The sequence below is a fragment of the Magnolia sinica genome, chromosome 16 (assembly GCF_029962835.1).
Source record: "Magnolia sinica isolate HGM2019 chromosome 16, MsV1, whole genome shotgun sequence".
Classification (NCBI taxonomy): domain Eukaryota; kingdom Viridiplantae; phylum Streptophyta; class Magnoliopsida; order Magnoliales; family Magnoliaceae; genus Magnolia; species Magnolia sinica.
The window spans coordinates 50,117,449-50,126,772 of NC_080588.1; positions in this window are offsets into that span (position 1 = coordinate 50,117,449).

Below are 9,324 nucleotides of genomic sequence, written 5' to 3' on the forward strand. Positions count from 1 at the left end.
ATTTCAGCCCTCATGAGCTCTAGATTAGGCTTATATTTGGGTCCTAGCCCTAAAATGACATGACAAAAAGGATGGGCGGCATAGATTATTCACATACATCAATGTAGGCCCTACTAGATGGTCCTTCCAAAGGCCTATAAAAGGAAGACTATAACCCATATAGCATGACAACCACGACCCTTTCCTCATGACAACCACGACCTATATAACATGGCAACCACGACCCATACCTGGGTCGTGGTTGTAATGTAGTAAGGGTCATAATTATCATGAGTCGTGGTTCTCATGTTATATGGGTCGTGGTTGTCCACGACCTATATAACATGAGAACCATGACCTATATAACATGAAAACCACGACCCATGACAACTACGACCCTTATTATATTACAACCACAACCCTTAACACATTACAACTACGACCTAGATATGGGTGGTGGTTGCCACGTTATTGTTGCGTAGCGCGCCAAGAACGCAGTGAACCGAAATCCAATCTCCAGTCTCACCCACAAATGATAAACAAGAAGAAATATAAACTAAGAAAAGAATCAAAGTATTTCAAACAAACCATAAGAAAAGATATACATGGAAAAACTCCAAACAAGGGTAAAAAACCACGGATGCAAACTTTCACTATGAAAAACGAAGATTACAATGCAATATACTAACCTCTCTCTTGGAAGTACAGAGAAAATCCTTTGCCCACACCTTAAAATAACTCTCATAATACCTAGAAAAGCCATAGGGACCCCTATTTATAGTTTAGGCAACTTCCTTTTCGCACTTTTGCGAAAACCGACTCAAAAATCTGCAGTCCGCATCAAATCCGAAAATGAATCTGTATAATCTCGATTGGTCGAGCAGGGTGCTCGATTGGTCGAGCGGACCCTCGACTGGTCGAGCATGGGCCTCGACCTGTCGAGTATCGTGGAACTAAAAAACCGATGCTCGCTGGACTTTGAGTCGAGCCAGTCACGACTGGTCGAGTGGGCCACTCGATCGGTCGAGCAGGGCACTCAACTGGTCGAGCGGCCGTCCAAATGTGGCTCCAAATCTTAACAATCTCTTACTTAGAGACACATCGCCATAAACCTTTGTCTTTTACATTTGGAGTGCACCACCTCCCCGTCTTCAAACCTGAAAACCAATCAAATTTGAACAGAGCTTCAGCTTCTCTCGTGTAACCACCTTGGTCAACATATCCGTAGGATTCTCACTTGTATGAATCTTCTCCAGAACAATAGATCCATCTTCCAGTAATGAACGTATGAAGTGATATCTGATGTCAATATGCTCGATCCTTGAATGAAAGGCTGAATTCTTAGCCAAGTATATTGCACTCCGACTATCACTGTACGGCTTGCAATCTGCTTACTTCTTACCCAACTCTTCTATAAAACCTTGCATCCACACCATCTCCTTGCACGCTTCTGTAGCCGCAACATATTTTACTTCCGTCGTACTGATAGATACTATCTTCTGTAACTGAGAGACCCAACTGACTGCAGTACTACCCAGAGTAAAGACATAACTTGTAGTGTTTCTTCTGCTGTCGATGTCTCCTGCCAAATCTGAATCTACATAGCCTTGTAGCTTGATTTTCGATCCACCATAGCACAACCCTACATCCTTAGTACCTACTAGGTATATAAGGATCCATTTCACAGCTTCCCAATGTTTCTTCCCGAGGTTGTTCATGAACTTACTAATGACTCTCACTGCTTGAGTAATGTCTGGCCTCGTGCTCACCATAACATACATGAGACTCCCAATAGTTGACGCATATGAGACTTTAGCCATATAGTCATGTTCCTCCTGCGTCTTTGCCCCTTACTCCTTAGATAGCTTGAAGTGGTTGACTAGTGGAGTGCTAACCGGCTTAGCACCTCCTATATTAAATCGATCAAGTACTTTGGCTATTTACTCTACCTGTGACAAAACCAGTTTCTTGTTTTCCCTGTCACGCTTTATTCTCATGCCTAAGATTTGTTTTGCAGCTCCTAAATCCTTCATAGAAAATTCTCTAGATAGTTGTCTTTTGAGATCTGAGATGTCCTTTATGCTTGAATCGGCCACAAGCATATCATCAACGTACAGAAGAAGGATGATGTACGACGTATCAAACTTTTTCGATTAACAATATTAGTCTGCATGACATCTCCTAAAACCGTTTCCTGACATGAAACTGTTGAACTTCTTTTACCACTGCCTCGAGGCCTGCTTCAGGCATATAAACTCTTTTTCAGTCTGCACATCTTGTTCTCCTTTCTTGGTGCCACGTATCCAGTCGGCTGATGCATATATATCTCTTCTTCAAGGTTCCCATGAAGAAAGGCTATCATAATATCTAACTGCTCTAGATGTAAGTCCTTTGTAGCCACTATACTCAAGACCATGCGAATCGTAGACATTTTCACTACCGGTGAAAATATTTCTGTGAAATCGATATCTGCCTTTTGTTGAAACCCTTTCACAACCAATCTAGCATTGTACCGTTTCAAACCATCGTGATCCTCCTTCAGTCTATAAACCCACTTGTTATGAAGAACTTTCTTACCCTTAGGTAGAGTGACTAGCTCCCATGTACGATTAGACTCAAGAGAGTCCATCTCATCATCCATAGCCTACTCCCACTTAACCCATGTATCTAACTGTAATGCCTCTTCAAAACACTCTGGTTCACCATTATCTGTTAGCAGTAGATAATGTAAGGATGGTGAGTATCAGTCCATGGGTTTCCTCTCCCGAGTAGACCTCCTTGTAACCGGTGTCTGTGGCTCTGCCTCATAATGCTCCTGTGCCTGATCATCTTACGGCGCTATAACACCCGTGTTCGGTAACTCTTCCAACTTTACGAATTCTTTCTCCTTGGCCTTATTTTCCTGCACACTGTCCTTATGCATCACTTTTTCATTGAAGATTACATCTTTACTTCTGATGATTTTTCTATTTTCTGTATCCCAAAACCTGTATCTAAAATCATGCTACACGTAGCCTATAAATGTGCACCTCTTGAACTTCACATCCAGCTTGTTTCTGTGGTCTGCATCAATGTGAACATATGAAGTGCAATCGAACACTCTGAGATGTGCAAAGTTCACTTCTTTCCCAATCCACGTTTCTTCTGGTAGCCCACCATCCAATGGTGCCAAGGGACTTCTATTGATGAGATATGTGGCAGTATTCACAGCATCTTCCCAAAACGTCTTAGGCAACCCTACATATAACTTCATGCTCCTGGCGTGCTTAAGGATAGTCTTTTTAATGCACTCAACCACACCATTCTGCTGTAGTATCCCTAAAATCATTTTCTGATATTTGATTCCATTTGCTGCACAATACTCTTCAAATTTCTTATCAAAGTACTCTCCCCCATTATCAGATCTAAGACATTTTACTATTTTACCTGTCTCGTTTTCTACTAGCATCATCAATAAAAGAAACAAAATAACGTGAACCATGAAGAGATGATACGTGTGCCGGTCCCCACACATCAGTGTATACAAGCTCTAAAAGATACGTTTTTGGAGCACATTCTGTCTTCTTGAAACTTACTGTAACACCTCGAATTTTTGTCAACTTGGAGTTAGGCGTCCTTATGCAATGGGTCGATCCTAATAGCTTATTAACTTCTCAAAAAAAAAAAATCCCAAAGTCCAAAATCCCTTCTTTACCCATTTCCTTCAAAATCTCACTTTTCACTACCTTATTCTTCAAATTTTTCCTAGTACTTTTATATTAGACATGAATTCTAAAGTTTAGGTTAGAAAGAACAATACTTAAACTAAAACTTACTATAAATAGTAAATAAATAAATAAAATAAATTTTTAACTATTAAATTTTTAGAATCTCATGATATAAATAAGTTATTTGGATAGATTAGCTTCTCCTACCCTAAAATCATATATTGCACGTCGCGTAACCCATTCCAGATTGAAAGATGCTCCTGTTTCAAATCTTGGATCGGCGAAACCACATCAAACGGAGTCGGGGGCCCAAACAACGCAAATCGGGGGGACCCGGGGTGGGTCTCGCACATTCCCGGCACCCCCGGGGGGGATGGCATCGCCCCTGGGGTGAGCCATCGCCCCAAGGTCCTGCAAGCGGTGATGCCCTCATTGGATCGGCGAGGCCTCGCTGGCCAGCGGGCTGCAGCGCATCGGGCGGCCCGTTTTCTGCATTTTTTGTCCAACTTCAAAAAGTCATCTCTCCCTTGTCATAACTCTGATTTAGGTGATTCAAAAGCAAGATTGAAGCTAAATGAGTATAGTTTCATGTAAAAATAAGTACAAAACATAATAAAATATTTAATATAGTTAAAAGTAGGTCATTGTGACAACTGTCCGAAAATCATTCGTTGGACAGCTGCTGCTTCTGGAATTTTTAGAATTTTTCTACAACACAAAAACTCATAAAATTTGGTGGAGACAAAGTAAACTTGATGATGAACTATTAGAAAAATAATTAAAATAATATACTAACTAGAAGTGTCAAAAATGGTGCACAGAATTGCCCCAGGACCTTATTTTGTCATAATTAGGGCGGAGTTTGGTTAAGTACTGAACTAAACAATCGATGAATTTATCTTGAACCACTTTCTATACAAACTGTAAGACTTAAAACTAGTAGAATTACTAACTCAACATTATCTAAAAATCTAGGATCAACTTCAAAACCCAGTTGCTCTCGAGAGCATCATGAAACTCCATATCGGACCTGGACTGCACGTTGAAAGTCCGATTACCCCAAAACTATATGATTATGACCGCCTTACTGGACTTGACAACCACCTCAGAAATCAAGTCCTAACAGTACCCAGAAACGCACAACTTGAGCTCGGAGCGAAGTGTGTGAGAAACATGAATATCTTTAGAAAGTGAACTGGGACTTAAGTGAATTGAGTTGGTTCATTTGCAGTCCAAATCTAAGGATTCTAACCTCGGAATCTGACTCAATTACACCCTCGGATCAGGAAAAATTGCCAACATAGGTCAGAGTACTTGTGGCCCTGATCGAGTACCCGTGACCGTCGAACTGAAACTGGTCCGCTACAGTCGATTTGCAAACCCGATCGGACTGAAAACTTAGCCTGACCTAGATCCATGGCCAGGGAGCTTAAGTCCAACGTCATTCAGCAAAGGGGCCTCCAGAAGTGCTCCGTTGGATCGGAACAGACATTATTTGGCTGTAACCTAAGTATACCTTGGCCCTGAGGCCATTCACATCACTTCTGAGCCTATGTAAAGGGCTTAAACCCTCTCTCTCTCTCTCTCTCTCTCTCTCTCTCTCTCTCTCTCTCTCTCTTTCCATACGAATTTGGAAAACCCTAAGGGAGAGAAGAGAGAAAAGAGAAGGAAAGAGAGAGAAAGTGAGGGTGAGAGTTGGAGTTCGTTCCTGGGACTAACTCCCGCCGCTCCACGTGCTTAACCACCATTCCTGTATCGCTATACGGGCGATTCTGATTCCGTTCTTAGCTAAGAAAACCTAACTCTAACCTGTTTTAGGGTTTCAAATAGTGTAAGTGATGAAATAACTAACCTATTTCATGCTATAGTTTGCCATGGTGCTGTAGACAAAGACGTAATGTTCAAACCGAGCTCGGTACGAGTTTACCAGTGAAAGGTGCGGACTATAAATGTTTAGGTTATGGTTTTCAAGGCTTTCAATGTCAGTAATGATTTATGACTGGCTTGATTGCTATCACATGTGCTTAGATACGAGGGTTTCCATATAATACACATATATGTGAACTATGTTGATTTTAAATACATTCCATGTATTTGTTGAAATGTCTGAATGAGTATGGAATTATGATTTGTGCTTGCCATGATTTCTGATTAGGAATACTTGATTGTTGTACGTAGGACAACTCCTATATGGAAGGATTTTCTATAATATGTGTTATAACAAATATATTACATGTATGTAATATGTGTAGTCTAAGTGTTTGATAAAATGCCTGAATGAGAAAATGCTTGATGTAATGTATCTAATAAGGGTGTTGAGATAGGATTTTCGATCCCCTCATACGTAGTTACAGTTTCTTGTGTGAAACCTATCTTACTACTATGTGATTATAGATGAAATACTTCTGTGTGATAACATGTATATGATGTGGTTGTTTAAATGCTTAAGTAAGATTTATATTTACACTGGTTGTCATATGCTGTTTTGGATTATTATATGTCAGTGTGATTGTTTGGAATGTGAGTGGGGCTACGATGTAGTCTAGGCAATTGGTAACAGGTCCTAGGTTGGTGACTGAGGTTGTTTCGCCACACCGGACGTGTTCAACGAATGCAAGTTGTACGTCGTTTGACAGCAATGGTTAGGCCACGCGGAATGCTTACGCACTCCATGTCGATCAAGTCAATGTGTGCTCGTACCAGTCGAGCTCGTCAAGTAACCCGATTGACCTAATGTATGTTCACCATGTATGGACGTTACTACTTGAATCTAAGATACCAAACTCACCAGTGAAAACCCGTTAAACCATGGTACCTCGATCCGCTAAGACTCATGAGCGAGACATGGTGGTATGGGACACCGTGGTCGAGCTGTTAGCCTTCGCTGGGGTGACGAGCCTCCCCGTAGTGTCCAGTGAGCAACCCAAACTCGTGAGCCGAATACGATGATATGGGATACTGTTGCGAGCTGTCGGCCTACATCTAGGTGACGAGCCATTCGTAGTGACCTCGAGCATACTCTAAGACTGCACAGAGATGATGAGTCTTTCCTTAGCAACTAGAGTATAAACTATGCCTACATTGATCAGGTGACGAGCCTTTTGTAGTGACCTAGAACCGCAACATCGTATGAGATTTGTTAGGACCGACGACCCTAGAATGGATCATTGTTTGGGAATTGATATAAAGGAGGTACCTTAGCTTCCCAATTCTGTTGTATGAATAAACCTAAGTAAGCAACCTGGCAAATCACGTTTATGTACCGCATTACGTTTACGTTTGGCGTAACAGGTCAAGCACTGAGGAAGTGTTTCATGTCGCGATCGTGAGATAAAGTTGCTGAGGGAGCGCAGGCGAGGGCATGCATCATTATTTCATATTATTCTTACATTAACAAGAGTACGTAGGACCTGATTGTTGTATTGCGTTATCATTACTGCTTGACTGAATTGATAACATGTTAACCTTTGCTTTATTGTTCCACTGAGTTGATCACTCACTCCCACGTTATGGGACGGTGTTTTAAACACCAACTAGACCCTATTATAGTTTTAGATGATGGCGCAGCTTATGAGGCGGAGCTGGACTTTGAGGATGATGAGGAGGCATTCTCATATATGTAGTATTGCGGTGGGTTTCTATAGACCATGTTCTGATCAACGAGTTACAGGGATGCTGATTAGATGCCATTATACTTGCTATTTTGTACCTTTGGAACACCCATGTATCTTCATTTTGTTCATTTTTGGAGTATACATGTATATATTTAACCTGGAATCATGTTCATACTCTGGAGACTTACAACGGTTTATATATTTTATATATTTATTACAGTCTTCCGCTTGCGAAAGTTAATTATCTCTGGAGTATGATATGCTGTTTTGGTATAATCCCACTCATGTTTAATGCACTAATATGAATAACATTCAATCATCATTATCTATGTTGCATAAGTGATGTATTAGAACTTGGGAGCTGAGCTTCTGCTCGACCCTCGATTTTCAGGGCGTTACACTTACCCTCTTCTACTTGCCATACATGCAGTCCTCACAGAAATCTAAGTCAATAGACTTCAGTCATGGTAGCTTCCCTTTTGACAATATCACTTTCATCCATTTCTCACTCATATGTCCCAACCTTTAATACCATAACTGCCCATTCACTCTAGTTGATGCGACTGCGAGTGAACTATACGATCCTGAAGTCATGTATAAAGTACTTTCCTTCTTGCCTCGAGATATCATCAAGGCACCTTTTGTAATCTTCCAGGAATCACTGGTGAATGTCGTAACATATCCGGTATCGGCCAACTGCCCCACTGAGAGCAAGTTCCATCTCAAACTCAATACATGTCTGACATCCTTCAATTTCAACATTGTTCCATCCTTTTGATTTATATGAACGTCTCCCTTTTCAACAATACTGCACGGCCTATCATCACCCATGTAGACTCTCCCGAAGTCACCTGATTCATAATTACGCAGAACTTCCTTACATGAAGTGGCATGAAATGAAGCACCCGAGTCTATAACCCAAGACTCATTCCTCGCATCAAGAGACAAGATCAACGTCTCTGTGTCACTCTCCTCAGATAGATTCATTGAATCCTTCCCACATTAAGAACTTCCTTCTTGTTTCTTAAGCGTTCTACAATAACATTTCATGTACCCCTTCTTGCCATAATGCCAACACCCGTCTTTGTCTTTCGGTCCCTTGAACTTCTTCCTCGACTTAGAACGCCCGTGTTTATTGCCTCCTTTGTTCAGCGATCTTTTCTCTTCCTTCAACGTTTAGAGCATTCCCTAAATCCCCTGAAACTCCTGATGACTTTCTTTTAGATTCTTCGCTGAGAATTATACCGGTCACATCATCAAATTTCAGCTTTATCGACCCTGAAGAATTACTCACAACAATCACCAAACCATCTCAACTGTCTAGCAAACTGGACAAGATAAATAACGCCCTGACTTCATCTTCAAAAACAATGCTAACGGATTCTAATTGTCTCGTGACTGTATTGAATTCATTTAGATGTTCAGTCACACTCCCACCATCCGACATCTTTATGTTGAATAGCTGTTTCATAAGATGAACCTTGTTGGACGTTGAAGTTTTTTCATACATCGTAACTAGGGCTTCCATTAATTATTTTGTGGTCTTTACCTTAGATATATTGAAGGTGACGCTCTTAGACAAAGAGAGTCAGATCGTTCCTAAAGCCTTTCGATCCAATAAAAACTATTCATCATCTGTCATCTTTTCTAGTTTCTTTTATTTTCTTCATAGAGGAATATAGAGTTCCTTCTTATACAGATAATCCTCCATCTGCATCTTCCAGAAGACAAAGTTTGAACCATCAAACTTCTCAATTCTAGTCTTCCCTTCTTTCGTCATCGCTCCCAATAGAGCTAAACCAATAGCTCTGATACTAGTTGTTGCGCAGCACGCTAACAACGCAGTGAACCGAGATCCAATCTCCAATCTCACCCACAAACGATAAACAAGAAGAAATATAAACTAAGAAAAGAATCAAAGTATTCCAAACAAACAACAAGACAATATATACGTGGAAAATTTCCAAACAAGGGTAAAAAATCATGGATGCAAACTTCCACTATGAAAAACGAAGATTATAAGG